Genomic DNA, 19,472 nt, shown 5'->3' on the forward strand with positions numbered 1-19,472 from the left:
GGGATATGTATGGCTACATGGAGACCATTTGTAACCATTCATGGATGACAATGCACCATGTCACCAGGCCACAATAGTTCGCGATTGGTTTGAAAAACATTGTGGACGGTTCGAACGAATGATTTGGCCATCCTTTGAATATTTATGGGACACAATCTAGAGGTCAGTTCGTGCACAAAATCCTGCATTGTCAGCACTTTCGCAATTATGGACGGCTATTGAGGCAGCGTGGCTCAATATTTCTGGACTTGAGTCCATCCCACGTTGAGATCCTGCGCTACGTCTGACACTACGCCTATGTTAGGAGGTACCGCATGACTTTTGTCACCTCAATCTACTGTACCTGTCCGTCGCATCCCAGCAGTGCTTGTATTTTTGACCAATAAAGAAGTGTCGAGTATGACAGCAGAGATATACTGCATAAATGCTGGCATTCACAGTAGCCAGCCGCGGGTGGTGACTATAGCGACCACCGGAGATGTAGTGACCTCAGTCACGGAGGTAGACTGCTCGCGCACTTTAACACACAAGCCGGCCAAGTGTCTCGCGGTGACCTCATAGGCGGCAGCTGTTTGCTCGAGAAGCGGTACATCGCATCACGTTAATCACTCCGCAAATGCGCTGGTCGGCAGTGCCCCGCCGGGCTCTGCGCAGCTGGCGTCTGCTGGTGCCCCTCGGGTATCGTACATACAGCGCCGGCTGCGTCATCGGCGGCGGCGGACCGGGTAAGGAGAGACCGCAACGGGCCCTCGGGGACATCCACTGTGTCCCATGACGTCATGCGCCGCCCACGGCGCAGGCAGTAAATCTGCTGCAACTGCCGCTTCTCTTGCATTTCCCTTGCAGCTACGCTGTTTATCACCCCAACATAGCAGGAAACGCGGTTCTAGAGCGCTTTTAAATTTGTAACAACTGAGTGCTATGATTTACTTTTTAAATCAATAGTTCGCTCAGTCGTTATTCTATTCACAACTCAGTTGCTATCTGTGACGTAGTAACACCGATAACGAGTATGACGTTAATGGGCAATCGCTGAACTAGCTTTAGAATATACCGCGCTCTCGGTAAAAGATAGAATGCGAAAAAGTGAAGTAAAGTTTAAGTTCACTAGGACGCCGAACTCATTAGAGATGTAGCGAAGATGTAGGAGGAAATAAGCAACGTGCTCAATGAACGAACTGTCGTGTATGTTAACACTTTTTCAAAGAAGATTATGTACGTGAAGAGACCAGGAGACAGCGGAAGGTTTCGGATAGCCGTGCGTGTTGAAGTGCCGCTTCTGGGGCAGAGAGGTGCGCCGGCACTCGGTGGCATCGTCCAGGCGGATTAACAGCGAGGGCCGGTGTGCTGACCAGCCACCATGTGGGTTTTAGGCGGTTTCCCACATCCCAATAGGTCCGGTGGTGATGATGATGGTGATTTATGGCGGAAGGCGCTAAACAGCTAGGTCATCAGCGCCCTTGCATCTACATGGATACTCTGCAAATCACATTTAAGTTTGGAAGGTAGGAGGCGAGGTACTGGGGGAAGTAAAGCTATGAGGACAGGACGTGAGTCGTGCTTGGATAGCTCAGTTGGTAGAGCACTTGCCCGCGAAAGGTAAAGGTCCCGAGCTCGAGTCTCGGTCGGGCACACAATTTTAATCTGCCAGGAAGTTTCACATTTAAGTGCCTGGCAGCGGGTTCATCGAACCACCTTCACAATTCTCTATTATTCCAATCTCGTATAGCGTGCAAAAAGAACGAGCTCTGATTTCCCTTATTTTATCGTGGTGCTCGTTTCTCCCTATGTAGGTCGGTGTCAACAAAATATTTTCGCATTCGGAGGAGAAAGTTGGTGAGAATTTCGTGAGAAGATTCCGACGCAACGAAAAAAGCATTTCTTTTAATAATATCCAGCCCAAATACTGTATCATTTCTGTGACACTCTCTCCCATATTTCGCGATAATACAAAATGTGCTGCCCTTCTTTGAACTTTTTCGATGTACTCCGTCAGTCCTATCTGGTAAGGATACCACACCGATCAGAAGTATTCTACAAGAGGACGGACAAGCGTAGTGTAGGCAGTCACCTTAGAACATCTGTTACATTTTCTAAGTATCCTGCCAATAAAACACAGTCTTTGGTTAGCCTTCCCCACAACATTTTCTATGTGTTCCTTCCAATTTATGTTGTTAGTAATTGTAATACCTAGGTATTTAGTTGAATTTACGGCCTTTACATTAGACTGATTTATTGTGTAGCCGAAGTTTAACTGGTCCTTTTAGCACTCATGTGGATAATTTCACACATTTTGTTGTATAGGGTCAACTGCCAATTTTCACACCATTCAGATATCTTTTCTAAATTTGCAATGTGTTTTGTTCTTCTGATGACTTTATTAGTCGATAAACGACAGCGTCATCTGCAAACAACCTTAATGTTATACCGAAGAAGATTTTCACGATCTATGGAAGGAGACTAATAAACTGGAAAACTACGTTTGATCCCGCAAAAAGGTGGGGTTCAGAAAAGCCCGTAACAAAACCCCAGCGACACACAGCGAGATTACTAAATAAAATCATGGAGAAAATACGTGTAAGGAAGCTGTTAAAAAGAGGACAAATAACAATGGCTGGATGACGAGTTAGAAATAATACGTGACCCAGCCACTCTGTGATACATTAAGATCTCACACCCAGTGTTTTGGGAAGAATTCCGAACACCACACAAAATTTCAAGACACCAACAACACTTGCCTCATTATAGGTTAAAATAGAGGAAGATCCTGTGGGAGACCCAGTTCAACCCTCAGATCGTCATATAAAACACACTCAGTTAAAAGATGTCGTACTGAGAGCTGGGTCCCGCACCTCTGACGTACTGGGGGCTCCTCCCGACGTAAGAGGAAGCCATCTGTCATTGGACAATGTCCCACTCTAAGCCGAATAAGGGCTAATTCTGCACAGCGTCGCTAGCGGAAGGAGGTGAACCATGGTCGCACTGAAGTCTTGATGGAAGCGTAATTCATTGTTCCTCACTTCTAGCCACTGGGACTCCCACCAACATACGACCTTTCTAGTCACAAATAAAGTGACAGCCTGTAGAGGGACTGAAGAGCTGGCAGGAGGAGAAAGGGAGCAAGCCTCCTTAGCAGCTGCATCAGCGAGTTCGTTTCCCTGGATGCCTATGTGCCTTGGAACCCATCAAAAAATGACTTCCTTGTTTTGCCTACGCAGGAGAAGGAGAGCGTCCTGCACTTGTTGCACCATCCGATCTGCTGGGTACATCTGCCCGACAGCGAGAAGGGCACTTTCAGAATCGGAGCAGATGATAAATTTTTTGTTACGGCGCCGTCTCATCTACTCCATTGCCCTCAGGATAGCAAACAGTTCCGCGTAATAAACTGAAAACTGCTCTGGGAGACCCATCCTGAGGACAATAACGGGGAACACAACGGAACAACCGAAAACATCTCCCTGCATAGAACCATCCGTGTAGACGGTAATAAAATCTGAGTGACTACATAAAAATTCATTACATTTAATTTTAAAAACATGGTCTGGGACACAATGCTTCTTGTAAGCAGTCAGTTCTGACCCACCCCTGGCTTTGGACCTTAATGCCCGCGACCTGTAATAATTCAAGGCTCTCCCTTCCACGGATCTCAGATGGCGGTGTTGCTTGTGGTCGATGATCGAACAGCCGTTCCACTGGTTGCTGAACAACGTAACTTGATGCTGGCGATGCAGGAACGGACAATGCTTGGCGTACCACGAGAAGAAGTCGAATAGATAGCGGAGGCTCACCAGTCTCTGCACACAAACTAACAACGGGGCTCGAGCGAGAGGCCCCTGTTGACAACCTAATCCCCTCGTGGTGAACTGCATCCAGCATTTTAAGGTACGAAGGCCTTACTGACCCATAAATCTGGCTTCCGTATTCAAGCCGGGGTCGCACAAAGGCCTTATAGAGTTGGGGCAGACGCGCTCTGTCGGCTCCCCAAGACATATGACTGACACATGTAAGGATGTTTAAGGCCTTGAGACATCTCAGTTTCAGTTCTTTAAGGTATGGCAACCATGTTAACTTCTCTTCAAAGATAAGACTCAAATACTTCACCTTTTCCTTAAAAGTGAGGTCAGTGTCCCTCAGTTTTAAAACGGGCAAATTAAACAGACGGCGGGAACGATTAAAATCAACATAAACTGTTTTCTCTAAAGAGAATTTAAAACCTGTGGTGCAAGACCATTCCTCCAACCGCCTGATTGTCAGTTGCAATTGTCGAGTAGCTGTGGCGAGGCTGGAGGATGCACAGAAGATGGAGAAGTCGTCCACAAACAAGGAGTAGTACTGGACGTCGCACTGTGGTTGTAATACTATTGATTGCGATGGCGAAAGCCGTGGCACTTAAAACACCCCCTTGAGGGACACCATTCTCCTGCTTAAAACGGTCTGACAGGGCATTCCCAACCCTGTATCTAATCTATCTGTCCAAGAGAAAGGACTGTATGAAGGTCGGTAGACTTCCACGGAAAAATATTATGCTGTGACTAAATACTATGCCTCCAGGTAGTGTTGTAGGCCTTTTTCAAATCAAACAAAACACAGATAAGGCGTTGCTTACGAAGGAAAGCTAGTTGAATTGCAGCTTCGAGCAGGGTCAGGTTATCTAGAGTGGAGCAATACCTCCTGAATCCACACTGGGACTTACTAAGTAGGGACCTGGTTTCCAGAACCTACACTAGGCGCCGATTGACCATACGATCCAGTGTCTTTACTATGCAGCTTGTCAGGCTAATACTAAGATAACTACCAGGATCTGTCCGATCCTTTCCTGGTTTTAAAATTGGGATTAAAATAGATTCCTTCCACGAGTTAGGGAAGTTGCCATTTATCCAAATTTCATTCATGAGCTGAAGGAGGACTTCCTTCGACTGCCGGTTCAACTGTTGCAACATGCTGTTGGTTATCAGGTCGTTTCCAGGGGTCCTATCACAAGCAACTGACAATGCACAATCCAGCTCCCACAGAGACAAAGGCTGGTTGTACTCTTCCATGTCGGTGGAATGGAAATCAAGATCAGCCATCTCCTGTGCCTCCCAATAATGACAGACGGTTGGATCCTGGCTGGAATCGGCCGTAATGGATTTATATGATTCAGCCATTGTCTGAGCTATATCCCTGGTCAATGTTAGAACAGACCCCTATATTCGTACAACTGCTATTGGCGGTCGAGAGTTGTGCCTTGATATCCTCCTGATGGCTTCCCGTACTTTACTAGCGAGTGTGGACCTATTGATGGAGTTCAGGAACTCTTGCCAAGACCTCTGCTTACCCTCTCGAATTATTCTCCTCGCCTTTGCACGCGCCATTCGAAAGTTTGCAAGATTCTCATCTGTAGGGCATCGATTGAATCTGTGCATAGCTGCCCTCCTATGCCTGATTGCAAAACGACACCAAGAGACAGGTTGCTTCCTAGGCGTTTCCACAGACTTTGGGATGGATGCATCAGCGGCATGCCGAATCACAGCTATAATGTGATCCACCCAGTCTTGGATGCCGTCACATTGCTCGAGAGCAGCTAACTGCCTGTAAAGCATCCAGTTTGCCTTTTTGAACAACCATCTCGGTGGCGTTCTTTCAGCATGTGCTCCATCAGGCAGATGGATCCAGATAGGGAAATGATCCCTACCATGAAAGTCATTGGCGACTGCCCACTGAGCAGTGACCCCAAGAGCAGGTGAGCAGAATGAGAGGTCTATGCCAGTAGACGAACCTGTATCGGTGCTAAAATGTGTGGCTTGGCCCATGTCCAGCAGTATAAGATCTCCTGTGTGTAGGATACCCTCAAGTACCCAACCGATGGGGCATTTGGTGTTAGAATCCCATAGTGCACTCTATGCATTGAAGTCCCCCAAAAGGAGAAAGGGGTGGGGGAGTTCATCAAGAGGATGAGTGAGGACCACACTGTCAAGAGGCTTATGAGGTGGTAGGTACAAAGAGTACACAGTGAAGTCAACATGGGCCACTATCCAAACAGCAACCGCTTGTAGTGTTGTTGTTAAGGGAATAGGTGAGGTCGTCTTTTCTGTAAAGGTGATAGACTCCAAGTACAGGTGTGTCAGTCTCATTAAAATGAGTCTTTTGAAGGCAGAGGCAAAAGGGTCTGTCCTGTAAAAGGCGTCTCAATTCCTCCAGATAAGTTCTGTATCCATTGATATTCCATTGGAGTATGGGAGATATTTCATCAATGTGGTCTTGATTTACCCCTCTCTTTGCGCTGAGGTGATGAGGCGCTTGTAGAGCGATGTGGAGTGATGGGGCTGACTGGGTCTGGTGATGAGGCATAAAAATCCACGATGTCCTCATTATCAGTCAGGCGTTCCGAATGACGTCTGATGGTGCTCAGGTCAGCTTTCGACTCGAATGTTGAGTTCCTTTCCCTGCTCCCTTTCCCAGCAAGGATGAAGGTAAAGTAGGGCGGTGAGAGTCACCTTTCTTTGAAGAAAGTTGGCATTGAGAGGCACTCTGCTTTTTGGTTGCCTTTGGGCTGCGCGCTGCGGAAGCATTACTGGTTCCTTCCATCATAGCTGCCTGGATCGCTATGTCTTTCACTCGGCTTTGGCACATGCAGGTGCAAGTACAGGTGCTAGTGGTAGATAATGGTACACTGGACGTCGTCTGAGTCGAAGCGTCGACCTTAATGACAAGTTTCTGCACCAAGAAGGCAAAAGAAGTGGCAAAGACAGGGGTTTTCATTGTCTGCCAGCCCTTTTTGGGTTTTGCGTAGGGGATCCGCTTGGTCACTTTGATTTCCTGAATTTTGCGTTCGTCTGCAAAAACAGGGCAGGCTCGGCTCCAGACTGGGTGGCTCCCAGAGCAGTTAATGCAGACTGCTGGAAACAGACAGTCAGTCTCAGCTTCATGGGCTGCCTTTCCACACATCCCACAAATCGCTTTGCCTCTCCAACGTAGCATTGTATAGCCATACCGCTGGCATTTAAAGCATTGCGTAGGGTTAGGTACATAGGGCCGAACCCTAAGTCGGAGGAAACCTGCTATCATGTGTTCAGGTAGCATTGGAGAATTGAAGGTCCCAATAAAAGTGGCAGTCTTCTCAGTCTCTCCATTGGTCTCGCGTGACCTTTGTTCCACATCTATGATCCCCTGTGGTGTCCATTCTTGTTTCAGTTCAGCAACGTCTATGTCCATATTATCACAGCAGGTTACCATATATTTGCTGAGTTAAGATGAGTTATGCAACTTAACAATGATGTCGTACTCACCCACTTCCTGTGACATAATAAGAAGTTCCACCTGCTTTGCTCGGTTAGTCTTGACAAGCAAGGAACCATTTCGCAACCGCTTAATAGACTTCAGGGGGTCACGGAAAGAGCCTCCCAGAAGAGTGTATAACCCACACTCGGGCGTCCCCTGGATAGCGGTGATGAACCGGCAGATCTTTCCACTCCAGAAGTACCAACAGTTAATGACAATCGGCCCCTATTGGGGCAAAAGCCGAAGTCATATCAATTAACATAGAAAGCATAACTTCAAACTAGGAAACTCTGCTACAACAACTGTGTCAAATCAATAAGTGCGATGTTCTCTGTGTTCAAGAGACTCACAGGAGTGCTATCCAAAGGCGACCAAGACGCCCAGAAATGCGCTTAGTAGATGAGAGACATGATATAAACGGAAGTGCTATTTTCATAAAGCCAGAACTATAAGTAATATCTACCACTAACACAGACAACAACGACATCGAAATATTATCAGTTGAACTATCTAACTGTATAATAACATCTGTATACAAAACACCAGCTGTTCCCTTCCGACGGCTGGTGTGGCCGAGCGGTTCTAGGCACTTCAATCTGGAATCGCGCTCCCGCTGTGGTCGCAAGTTCGAATCCTGCCTTGGGTATGGATGTGTGTGATGTCCTTAGGTTTGTTAGGTTTAAATAGTTCTAAGTTCTATGGGACTGCTAACCTCAGAAGTTAAGTCTCATAGTGCTCAGAGCCATTTTCACCATTTTTTGTTCCCTTTCACTTTCCCGAACCAGGCACAGCGCGAGAGGAGAAGATCCGTGTCATTGTGGGCAACTTCAACAGCCGTAGCTGCCAGTGGGGACACAGTGAAGACAACGAAGATGGTGAAGCCGTGATTACAAGGGCAGAATCTTATGAACTACCTGTCGAACTGAAAAAAGGCTTCGACAACGTAAAATGGTGCAAGATGTTCGAAATTCTTGGAAAAACAGGGGTATGCTATAGAGAGAGACGGGTAATATACGATATGTACAGGGTGTTTCAAAAATGACCGGTACATTAGAAACGGCAATAAAAACTAAACGAGCAGCGATAGAAATACAGCGTTTGTTGCAATATGCTTGGGACAACAGTACATTTTCAGGCAGACAAACTTTCGAAATTACAGTAGTTACAATTTTCAACAACAGATGGCGCTGCGGTCTGGGAAACTCTATAGTACGATATTTTCCACATATCCACCATGCGTAGCAAAAATATGGCGTAGTCTCTGAATGAAATTACCCGAAACCTTTGACAACGTGTCTGGCGGAATGGCTTCACATGCAGATGAGATGTACTGCTTCAGCTGTTCAATTGTTTCTGGATTCTGGCGGTACAACTGGTCTTTCAAGTGTCCCCACAGAAAGAAGTCACAGGGGTTCATGTCTGGCGAATAGGGAGGCCAATCCACGCCGCCTCCTGTATGTTTCGGATAGCCCAAAGCAATCACACGATCATCGAAATATTCATTCAGGAAATTAAAGACGTCGGCCGTGCGATGTGGCCGGGCACCATCTTGCATAAACCACGAGGTGTTCGCAGTGTCGTCTAAGGCAGTTTGTACCGCCACAAATTCACGAAGAATGTCCAGATAGCGTGATGCAGTAATCGTTTCGGATCTGAAAAATGGGCCAATGATTCCTTTGGAAGAAATGGCGGCCCAGACCAGTACTTTTTGAGGATGCAGGGACGATGGGACTGCAACATGGGGCTTTTCGGTTCCCCATATGCGCCAGTTCTGTTTATTGACGAAGCCGTCCAGGTAAAAATAAGCTTCGTCAGTAAACCAAATGCTGCCCACATGCATATCGCCGTCATCAATCCTGTGCACTATATCGTTAGCGAATGTCTCTCGTGCAGCAATGGTAGCGGCGCTGAGGGGTTGCCGCGTTCGAATTTTGTATGGATAGAGGTGTAAACTCTGGCGCATGAGACGATACGTGGACGTTGGCGTCATTTGGACCGCAGCTGCAACATGGCGAACGGAAACCCGAGGCCGCTGTTGGATCACCTGCTGCACTAGCTGCGCGTTGCCCTCTCTGGTTGCCGTACGCGGTCGCCCTACCTTTCCAGCACGTTCATCCGTCACGTTCCCAGTCCGTTGAAATTTTTCAAACAGATCCTTTATTGTATCGCTTTTCGGTCCTTTGGTTACATTAAATCTCCGTTGAAAACTTCGTCTTGTTGCAACAACACTGTGTTCTAGGCGGTGGAATTCCAACACCAGAAAAATCCTCTGTTCTAAGGAATAAACCATGTTGTCTACAGCACACTTGCACGTTGTGAACAGCACACGCTTACAGCAGAAAGATGACGTACAAAATGGCGCACCCACAGACTGCGTTGTCTTCTATATCTTTCACATCACTTGCAGCACCATCTGTTGTTGAAAATTGTAACTACTGTAATTTCGAAAGTTAGTCCGCCTGAAAATGTACTGTTGTCCCAAGCATATTGCAACAAACGGTGTATTTCTATCGCTGCTCAGTTAGTTTTTATTGCCGTTTCAAATATACCGGTCATTTTTGAAATACCTTGTACAAACCCAATAGGGAATACTAAGAGTTGTCGACAGCAAACTACCTGTATCTTTCAACGGCTGCCGGTGGAGACACGGATACAATCCAGACTTAATCTTTGTCAGTGCGGCTATATCACAGCAGTGTGTGAAGAATGTCTGTGAAACTTTACCCAATACACAGCACATACCCATCATGTGCCAAGTTGTATCAGCAGTACGCCCACAATCTGTCCCATTTAGAAGAAGATATAACTTCAAACCCCCCCATGAACCATGGACCTTGCCGTTGGTGGGGAGGCTTGCGTGCCTCAGCGATACAGATAGCCGTACTGTAGGTGCAACCAGAACGGAGGGGTATCTGTTGAAAGGCCAGACAAACGTGTGGTTCCTGAAGAGGGGCAGCAGCCTTTTCAGTAGTTGCAAGGGCAACAGTCTGGATGATTGACTGATCTGGCCTTGTAACAATAACCAAAACGGTCTTGCTGTGCTGGTACTGCGAACGGCTGAAAGCAAGGGGAAACTACATCCGTAATTTTTCCCGAGGGCATGCAGCGTCCTCTTGGGTAAAATATTCCGGAGGTAAAATAGTCCCCCATTCGGATCTCCGGGCGGGGACTACTCAAGTGAAAGTCGTTATCAGGAGAAAGAAAACTGGCGTTCTACGGATCGGAGCGTGGAATGTCAGATCCCTTAATCGGGCAGGTAGGTTAGAAAATTTAAAAAGGGAAATGGATAGGTTAAAGTTAGATATAGTGGGAATCAGTGAAGTTAGGTGGCAGGAGGAACAAGACTTCTGGTCAGGTGACTACAGGGTTATAAACACAAAATCAAATAGGGGTAATGCAGGAGTAGGTTTAATAATGAATAGGAAAATAGGAATGCGGGTAAGCTACTACAAACAGCATAGTGAACGCATTATTGTGGCCAAGATAGATACGAAGCCCACACCTACTACAGTAGTACAAGTTTATATGCCAACTAGTTCTGCAGATGACGAAGAAATTGAAGAAATGTATGATGAAATAAAAGAAATTATTCAGATAGTGAAGGGAGACGAAAATTTAATGGTCATGGGTGACTGGAATTCGAGTGTAGGAAAAGGGAGAGAAGGAAACGTACTAGGTGAATATGGATTGGGGCTAAGAAATGAAAGAGGAAGCCGCCTGGTAGAATTTTGCACAGAGCACAACATAATCATAGCTAACACTTTGTTTAAGAACCATGAAAGAAGGTTGTATACATGGAAGAACCCTGGAGATTCTAAAAGGTATCGGATAGATTATATAATGGTAAGACAGAGATTTAGAAACCAGGTTTTAAACTGTAAGACATTCCAGGGGCAGATGTGGACTCTGACCACAATCTATTGGTCATGACCTGTAGATTAAAACTGAAGAAACTGCAAAAAGGTGGGAATTTAAGGAGATGGGACCTGGATAAACTGAAAGAACCAGAGGTTGTACAGAGTTTCAGGGAGACCATAAGGGAACAATTGACAGGAATGGGGGAAAGAAATACAGTAGAAGAAAAATGGGTAGATTTGAGGGATGAAGTAGTGAAGGCAGCAGAGGATCAAGTAGGTAAAAAGACGAGGACTAGTAGAAATCCTTGGGTAACAGAAGAAATATTGAATTTAATTGATGAAAGGAGAAAGTATAAAAATGCAGTAAATGAAGCAGGCAAAAAGGAAAATAAACGTCTCAAAAATGAGATCGACAGGAAGTGCAAAATGGCTAAGCAGGGATGGCTAGCGGACAAATGTAAGGATGTAGAGACTTATCTCACTAGGGGTAAGATAGATACTGCCTACAGGAAAATTAAAGAGACCTTTGGAGATAAGAGAACGACTTGTATGAATATCAAGAGCTCAGATGGAAACCCAGTTCTAAGCAAAGAAGGGAAAGCAGAAAGGTGGAAGGAGTATATAGAAGGTCTATACAAGGGCGATGTACTTGAGGACAATATTATGGAAATGGAAAAGGATGTAGATGAAGATGAAATGGGAGATACGATACTGCGTGAAGAGTTTGACAGAGCTCTGAAAGACATGAGTCGAAACAAGGCCCCGAGAGTAGACAACATTCCATTGGAACTACTGACGGCCTTGGGAGAGCCAGTCCTGACAAAACTCTACCATCTGGTGAGCAAGATGTATGAAACAGGCGAAATACCCTCAGACTTCAAGAAGAATATAATAATTCCAATCCCAAAGAAAGCAGGTGTTGACAGATGTGAAAATTACCGAACCTCGGGGAAGATCAGTTTGAATTCCGTAGAAACACTGGAACACGTGAGGCAATACTGACCTTACGACTTATCTTAGAAGAAAGATTAAGGAAAGGCAAACCTACGTTTCTAGCATTTGTAGACTTAGAGAAAGCTTTTGACAATGTTGACTGGAATACTCTCTTTCAAACTCTAAAGGTGGCAGGGGCAAAATACAGGGAGCGGCAGGCTATTTACAATTTGTACAGAAACCAGATGGCAGTTATAAGAGCCGAGGGACATGAAAGGGAAGCTGTGGTTGGGAAGGGAGTAAGACAGGGTTGTAGTCTCTCCCCGATGTTGTTCAATCTGTATATTGAGCAAGCAGTAAAGGAAACAAAAGAAAGATTCGGAGTAGGTATTAAAATCCATGGAGAAGAAATAAAAACTTTGAGGTTCGCCGATGACATTGTAATTCTGTCAGAGACAGCAAAGGACTTGGAAGAGCAGTTGAATGGAATGGACAGTGTCTTGAAAGGAGGGTATAAGATGAACATCAACAAAAGCAAAACGAGGATAATGGAATGTAGTCGAATTAAGTCGGGTGATGCTGAGGGAATTACATTAGGAAATGAGACACTTAAAGTAGTAAAGGAGTTTTGCTATTTGGGGAGCAAAATAACTGATGATGGTCGAAGTAGAGAGGATATAAAATGTAGACTGGCAATGGCAAAGAAAGCGTTTCTGAAGAAGAGAAATTTTTTAACATCGGGTATAGATTTAAGTGTCAGGAAGTCATTTCTGAAAGTATTTGTATGGAGTGTAGCCATGTATGGAAGTGAAACATGGACGATAAATGGTTTGGACAAGAAGAGAATAGAAGCTTTCGAAATGTGGTGCTACAGAACAATGCTGAAGATCAGATGGGTAGACCACATAACTAATGAGGAAGTATTGAATAGGATTGGGGAGAAGAGACGTTTGTGGCACAACTTGATCAGAAGAAGGGATCGGTTGGTAGGACATGTTCTGAGGCATCAAGGGATCACCAATTTAGTGTTGGAGGGCAGCGTGGAGGGTAAAAATCGTAGAGGGAGACCAAGAGATGAATACACTAAGCAGATTCAGAAGGATGTAGGTTGCAGTAGGTACTGGGAGATGAAGAGGCTTGCACAGGATAGAGTAGCATGGAGAGCTGCATCAAACCAGTCTCAGGACTGAAGACCACAACAACAACAACATAACTTCAAAAAAGCGGATTGGGCGAAATTCACAAAATGCTTAAATGAAATGGTAGCAGACATCCAACCTCTTCCAGAGAAATATGATGTTTTTACTACTGATGTGCAAGAACGCTCTCGTAAGTCAGTTCCAAGAGGCTGTAAGTCTCAGTATATACAGGGCTTAGACCCCAGTACAGTAGGTAAGTTATAAGAATATATCTCCCACTATGAAGACAACCCATTTAGTGATGAGACTATTAAAACTGGCTGACAACTAATTCAGTCTATGGGCGAAATAAAGAGAGAACGCTGGGTTAAGCTGATGGAAGAACTGGACATGGCAAAAACCAGCAGAGAGTCCTGGAAGTTAATGAGATCTCTGAACAATGCCCCACGAAAGGCCCCTTGCACTCCAACATGCACCTAACCATATTGCACATCAACCCTTGATAAACGGCAAAACAAATGAAACAAGAAGACCATCTAAGCTTCAACGAAATGTCGAACAAGAAACATCTAACATGTGCAACCAATTCACTATCAAAGTGTCGGGAGACGCCATAAAAAAGAATAAGACAGGCAAGACAGCCAGACTAGATGATATGCGTATGGAGCAGATTCATCACTTTGGAAACCTTAGCAAGCAATGGATTCTACAGCTCTTCAATAACTGCCTCGAATGATGCCAAATCTCTAAAATCTGGAGGAAGACTAAAGTTTTTGCTGTTCTGAAACCTGGGAGGATTCAACAGCTCTTCAATAACTGCCTGAACTGATGCCAAATCCCTAAAATCTGGAGGAAGACTAAAGTTTTTGCTTTTCTGAAACCTGGAAGGATTCAATAGCTCTTCAATAACTGCCTGGAATGATGTCAAATCCCTAAAATCTGGAAGAAGACTAAAGTTTTTGCTCTTCTGAAACCTGGAAAGCAGCCAACAGACGCAAAAAACTTCAGGTCAATATCACTTACGTGCCATCTTTACAAGGTTTTCGAAAGACTGTTATTGAACCGCATAACACTACAGGCTGAACCTGGATTTAGGCCAGGAAAGAACTATTGTACACAGACCCTTAACCTGACACCGCACATAGAAGATGGTTTTCAGCTCGGAAATATCACTGGAGCCGCCTTTGTCGATTTCTCTTCAGCCTATGACACTGTACAACATCAACAGATTCACGACCTTACCAAGGACTTCAGGCTTACGCAAAACGATGCAACCCTGTTCTAGATTCCTTTGCTGAATTTCAAGGCAGGTGGAATAGGTAGAGAATACAAAAGAACGGGCTCCCGCAAGGCAGTGTCTTAGCACCAATGGTGTTTAATATCTACACCAATGACCAACCACTTCTTCTCCACACAAGATGCTTCCTATATGCAGTCGATCTGTAAGGGTAAGGATTTTGAGACAGTAGAAGAAAATCTCACTGCTTCTCTGAAGATTCTCTAAGATTATTATCAGGAAAATCATCTCAAGCCAAACCCATAAAAAGCTAAAACATGTGCTTTTTATCTGAAGAACAGAGAAGCTTCTCGACAGCTGCATGTGAACTGAAACGGAAAGGAATTGGGACAATGCAGCGCTCCGGTTTAGCTTGGTGTTACCCTGGACCGCTCCCTGACCTTCAAGGCACACTGCAGCAATCTTAAAGCCAAGGTTTCATTGCGAAATTGCCTACTGCGCTAGGTGACTGGTTCTGGATGGGGTGCCCGCCCCAAGACAGTAAGAACAACTGCCCTGGCACTCTGCTACTCCGCTGCCGTATATGCCGTTCCAGTGTGGTACAATTCTGCACACGCAGAAAAGATGGACACCGCCCTGAATGGAAGCTGCCGGCTGATCACAGGCTGTCTGAAGCCAACGCCAATACAGAAGCTGTATACACTTGCAGGTGTAGCCCCAACAGATATTAGACGCGAGATAGCTGCTAGCAACGAGAGACAAAAGGTCTGCAATAACCCGGCCCATCCCTTGTACGAACATCAGCCACCACCACCTCGACTGAAGCCCAGGAAGAAATTTCTACAGTCTTCTGTTCCAATTTACAGAGTATAGCCAGGGTTGAACTGTGAAAAAAAAGACACCCTGTCCATCCAGAGCGAGACGTAACTGAAGAAACTCTTCCACCTGGTCACCAAAAAGGATGGTGCACATGGAAGTCCTTGAATAGACTGCACTCCGGCGTTGCAAAAACGAAGGACAACTTGAAGAAATGGGGCATCACACAAGACAGAGACACACTGTGCGAGTGTGGAGATGAACAAACTACAAGCCATCTCCTGAAGTGTCGTCTCTGCCCATACTCTTTTACAGGACTAGAACTGGCCTTGGCTTACAGCAACGCAGTCAATGTTGCCAAATACTGGACACTACTAGTCTAAATGTGTTTATTATGTAAAAATTGATTTCTTACTATTGTGTGTATTATGTAAATATTGATTTCTTACTCTCTTTTCCCTGTGTGGTCATTTTATTACTTTTATATGTCTCTGAATTACTCATGTATACAAATATGTATATTTTTATATCACCACAGTCTGTGTCCTGGTACTTTGACACGAATAAATAATAGGGTACCAGCCAGCCCTTCTAAGCCTTTATGGATATAGAAGGGGGACACTTTTTCAAACGTCCCCTCCTTCCTCTTGATCACTACAAAGACGTTGTGATGCGTGACTCCTTGAGCCCCATTTCTGATAACAAGTTGATTATCAGAAGGACTAGCCTCCCTCATTCTTTTGGATGAATGGGTGTGGGTACTCCCAGGTGGTACACCTTTCCAGCTGAGAGGAGAAGAAGAAGATTTCGAGGGTTCCAGCTCGGTCCCACGAGTAGCTAGGGAAATAAAGGTCCACTCAGACAGAGCCCCTCGTGCATGAGTAAGCCTTATACAACAGAGGAGCGGCAGGTTCCCCAGAGGTTGTCCGCTAACGACTGTTCCACTTCAACAGCCATGCATCTCATCAGCGTGCAGCACACCTTGAGATTGAGGTTTTTTTTATAGAGGCTTATTCCATCCTCGCGATCCGGGCAGTCAAGCCAAGACCCCCATTCCCTGAGACACACAACGTTCCACCGTCGCGCCGCACGGTGGCGCTGAAGCATGTCCAAAGCTTACAGTGACGGGACTGGCAGAGCTTACCAGTCAGACAGACAAAGATATGTTACTCTGTGCCAGTCCCCAGCTCAGGAACCCCGAGGTCGCCACTCACGTACCAAGCAAATGAATACCTAGCCTCTAGGGGCACTAGGTCCGGCCTCAGGTACACGATTCGCAGGCATTTCGAAAATTTTCGCTCTTTTTCAAATGCATCACACTACAAGTAGTTCGGGTATACATATTTCATCTCGGCGGATGGGGTGGCGATAGGAAGGGCAGCTCGTCACCCCTTAAATTAAACACGCCTACCCTGTACCATGGGGAAAGGCATAAGAAAAAGAAAGAAGAAATTTCGAAATCGTATTTTGGACTATGAAATATTTTCAGGGACAGATGCGGATTCTTGAAAAGACCGTACCAATTGACACTGTCATAAACTTCTTTCAAATACATATGCAGATGATGCTCTGTTATATTAAACTTTTAACTTTCCATTATTAATCTAAAGGAGAACATCTGATGTGTTGCTGCTCTTTAAGTTCTCAACAACCCGCTCTGGTATTTCCCAACTGTGACTTCTGTGTATGGTCGTAATTCCTTGTTCAGCATCCTAGCAAGTATTTTGCAGGCAGCATTTACCATTGCTGTTTCTCTATAATTGTTGCAGATTGTTCTATCGGCCTTTTTATATATTGGTATAACAATGGACGTGTTTCATTTTGTTGGTGTTTTTTTACTTCTCCATATTTTTCGAAACAGTTCAGACGTTTTCTTTTATAGCTCTACACCACCATACATGAAAATTCAACTTGGTACCTTATCTTCCCCCTCAGCCCTGTAGTTCATCTCCTTAACCGCTACAACCAATTCTTCCAATGTTGGATTCTTTTCGTCATCATTGCCCTCACCTTGTTCCACCTGTTCCTCTTATTCAAATTCCTGGATTTCCCCAAGATTTCAATAGTTCTTTAGAATATTCTTCCCTTGTTTCCATGATTTCACTCCCATCCCCGTCAACTTTCTTTCTTTATCACTGCATATCGTTGTCCGAGACTGGCACTCTCATTTTGTCTTTTTTAATCCTTTGAACATTCCTCTAACATTCTTTTTTTCGCTTCCGCGATCGTTGATGTCTTTCAGACCAATTTTCTCAAATTCTCTCTTTTTCCTTCTGCAAATGCACTGAAGAGCCAAGGAAACTGGTACACATGCATAATATCGTGTAGGGCCCCCATGAGCAAACAGAAGTGCCGCAACACAACGTGACATGTACTCGACAAGTCTCTGAACTAGTGTTAGAGGGAATTAACACGATGAATCCTACAAGACTGTCAATAAATCCGTAAGAGTACGAGCGTGTGGAGATCTCTTCTGAACAGCACTTTGAAAGGCATCCCAGATATGGTCAATGATGTTCATGTCTGGGGATTTTGGTGGCCAGCAGAAGTGTTTAAACTCAGAAGGGTGTTGTGTTCCTGGAACCACTCTGCAGCAATTCTGGGAGTGTGAGGTGTCGCATTGTCCTGCTGGAATTGCCCAAGTCCGTCGGAATGCACAATGGAAATGAATGGATGCATGTCATCAGACAGGATGCTTACGTAGGTGTTGCCTGTCCGAGTCTTATCTAGACCTATCAGGAGTCCCTTAACACTCCAACTGCACACGCCCTATTCCATTACAGCATCCACCATCTTGAACAGTCCCCTGCTGACATGCAGGGTCAATGGATTCATGAGGTTGTCTCCATACCCGTACTCGTCCATCCGCTCGATACAACTTGAAACGATACTCGGACCGAAGTTTCCAGTCATCGACAGTCCAATGTCGGTGTTGGCGGGCCCAGGCGAGGCGTAAAGTCGTCAAGGGTACAGGTGTCGGACTTCGGCTCCGAAAGCCCATATCGATGATGTTTCGTTGAATGATTAGCACGCTGACGCTTGTTGATGGCCCGGCATTGAAATATGCAGCAATTTACGGAAGGGTTGCACTTCTGCCACAATAAAAGATTCTCTTCAGTCGTCGTTGGTCCTATTCTTGCAGGATCTTTTTGCGGCCGGAGCGATGTCAGAGATTTGATGTTTTACCGGATTCCTGACATACGCGACGCGTATACGCCCCATTTTCAGTCAGAATCTATTAAATAAGCAGGAACATATTCGCAATTTTTGTGCTCCAATAGGAGCATTTTTCCGTTGATTAAACGTTTGGGTTTCAATTGCGAGGTACGACCTTTGATAACAACGAGCTAAGCCAATAAATTACGTCGTGCCCACACTGATAGCGACCTACAAAAAACAAAAAATAAATAAATAAATAAGAAAAATGGTATATGAATTCCCAAGGGATCAAACTGCTGAGGTCATCGGTCCCTGGACTTACACACTACTTAAACTAACTTATGCTAAGAACAACACACACACCCATGTCCGAGGGAGCACTCGAACCTCCGGGGTAGGGGCCGCGCAATCCATGACATGGCGCCTCTAAGCATGCGACCACTCACGCGGCCAACGTCCTACAAAAAACAGCCAGTGTGCCCACGGTATCCAAATACTCCTTGACTTCATAGTGTTTAATTCCAGTTTTAAATTGTTAACATCGAATTGACATCAAGTGCTTTGAAATTTTTTTCTTGATTCGTATTTATACACTTTTCCCATCCTTCGTCAGAAACGCTTCTGGAAAAGAATTTATATGTGTGTGATGCCTGCAGGTCAAGTACAAGAGGAAATCCCTAAAATATAAATTTTGGAAAACATTCGCACTAACAGACAGCGACTACGAATTCCTCCATATGCTGAACGGCTATTATCAATAAGTGGAAAATCATCTCTAAGGCAATGTAACTGATATAGCTTGGAGTACAATAAGAAGGAAACACATTATTTCGAATAATATGGCGCTGAAAAATGACGGCGAGAGTGCTCATCATCTTCTTCGTCATGAGATGACTATCTGCCGGGAGCAAAGTCTGGCTTCCTTTCTATCAACGTTCAAGTTTGTAAATGTTGCAAGGTACGCAACACCGGATGGTCAAGTCTCTTTGTGTTCTAACTTCTACTGGAAGAGTGCGTTACCTGGAGTGCAGGATGCACATGCACAAATGTAAGAAACCAGCTGTGAGGCCA

The sequence above is a fragment of the Schistocerca piceifrons genome, chromosome 1 (genome assembly GCF_021461385.2).
Source record: "Schistocerca piceifrons isolate TAMUIC-IGC-003096 chromosome 1, iqSchPice1.1, whole genome shotgun sequence".
Classification (NCBI taxonomy): domain Eukaryota; kingdom Metazoa; phylum Arthropoda; class Insecta; order Orthoptera; family Acrididae; genus Schistocerca; species Schistocerca piceifrons.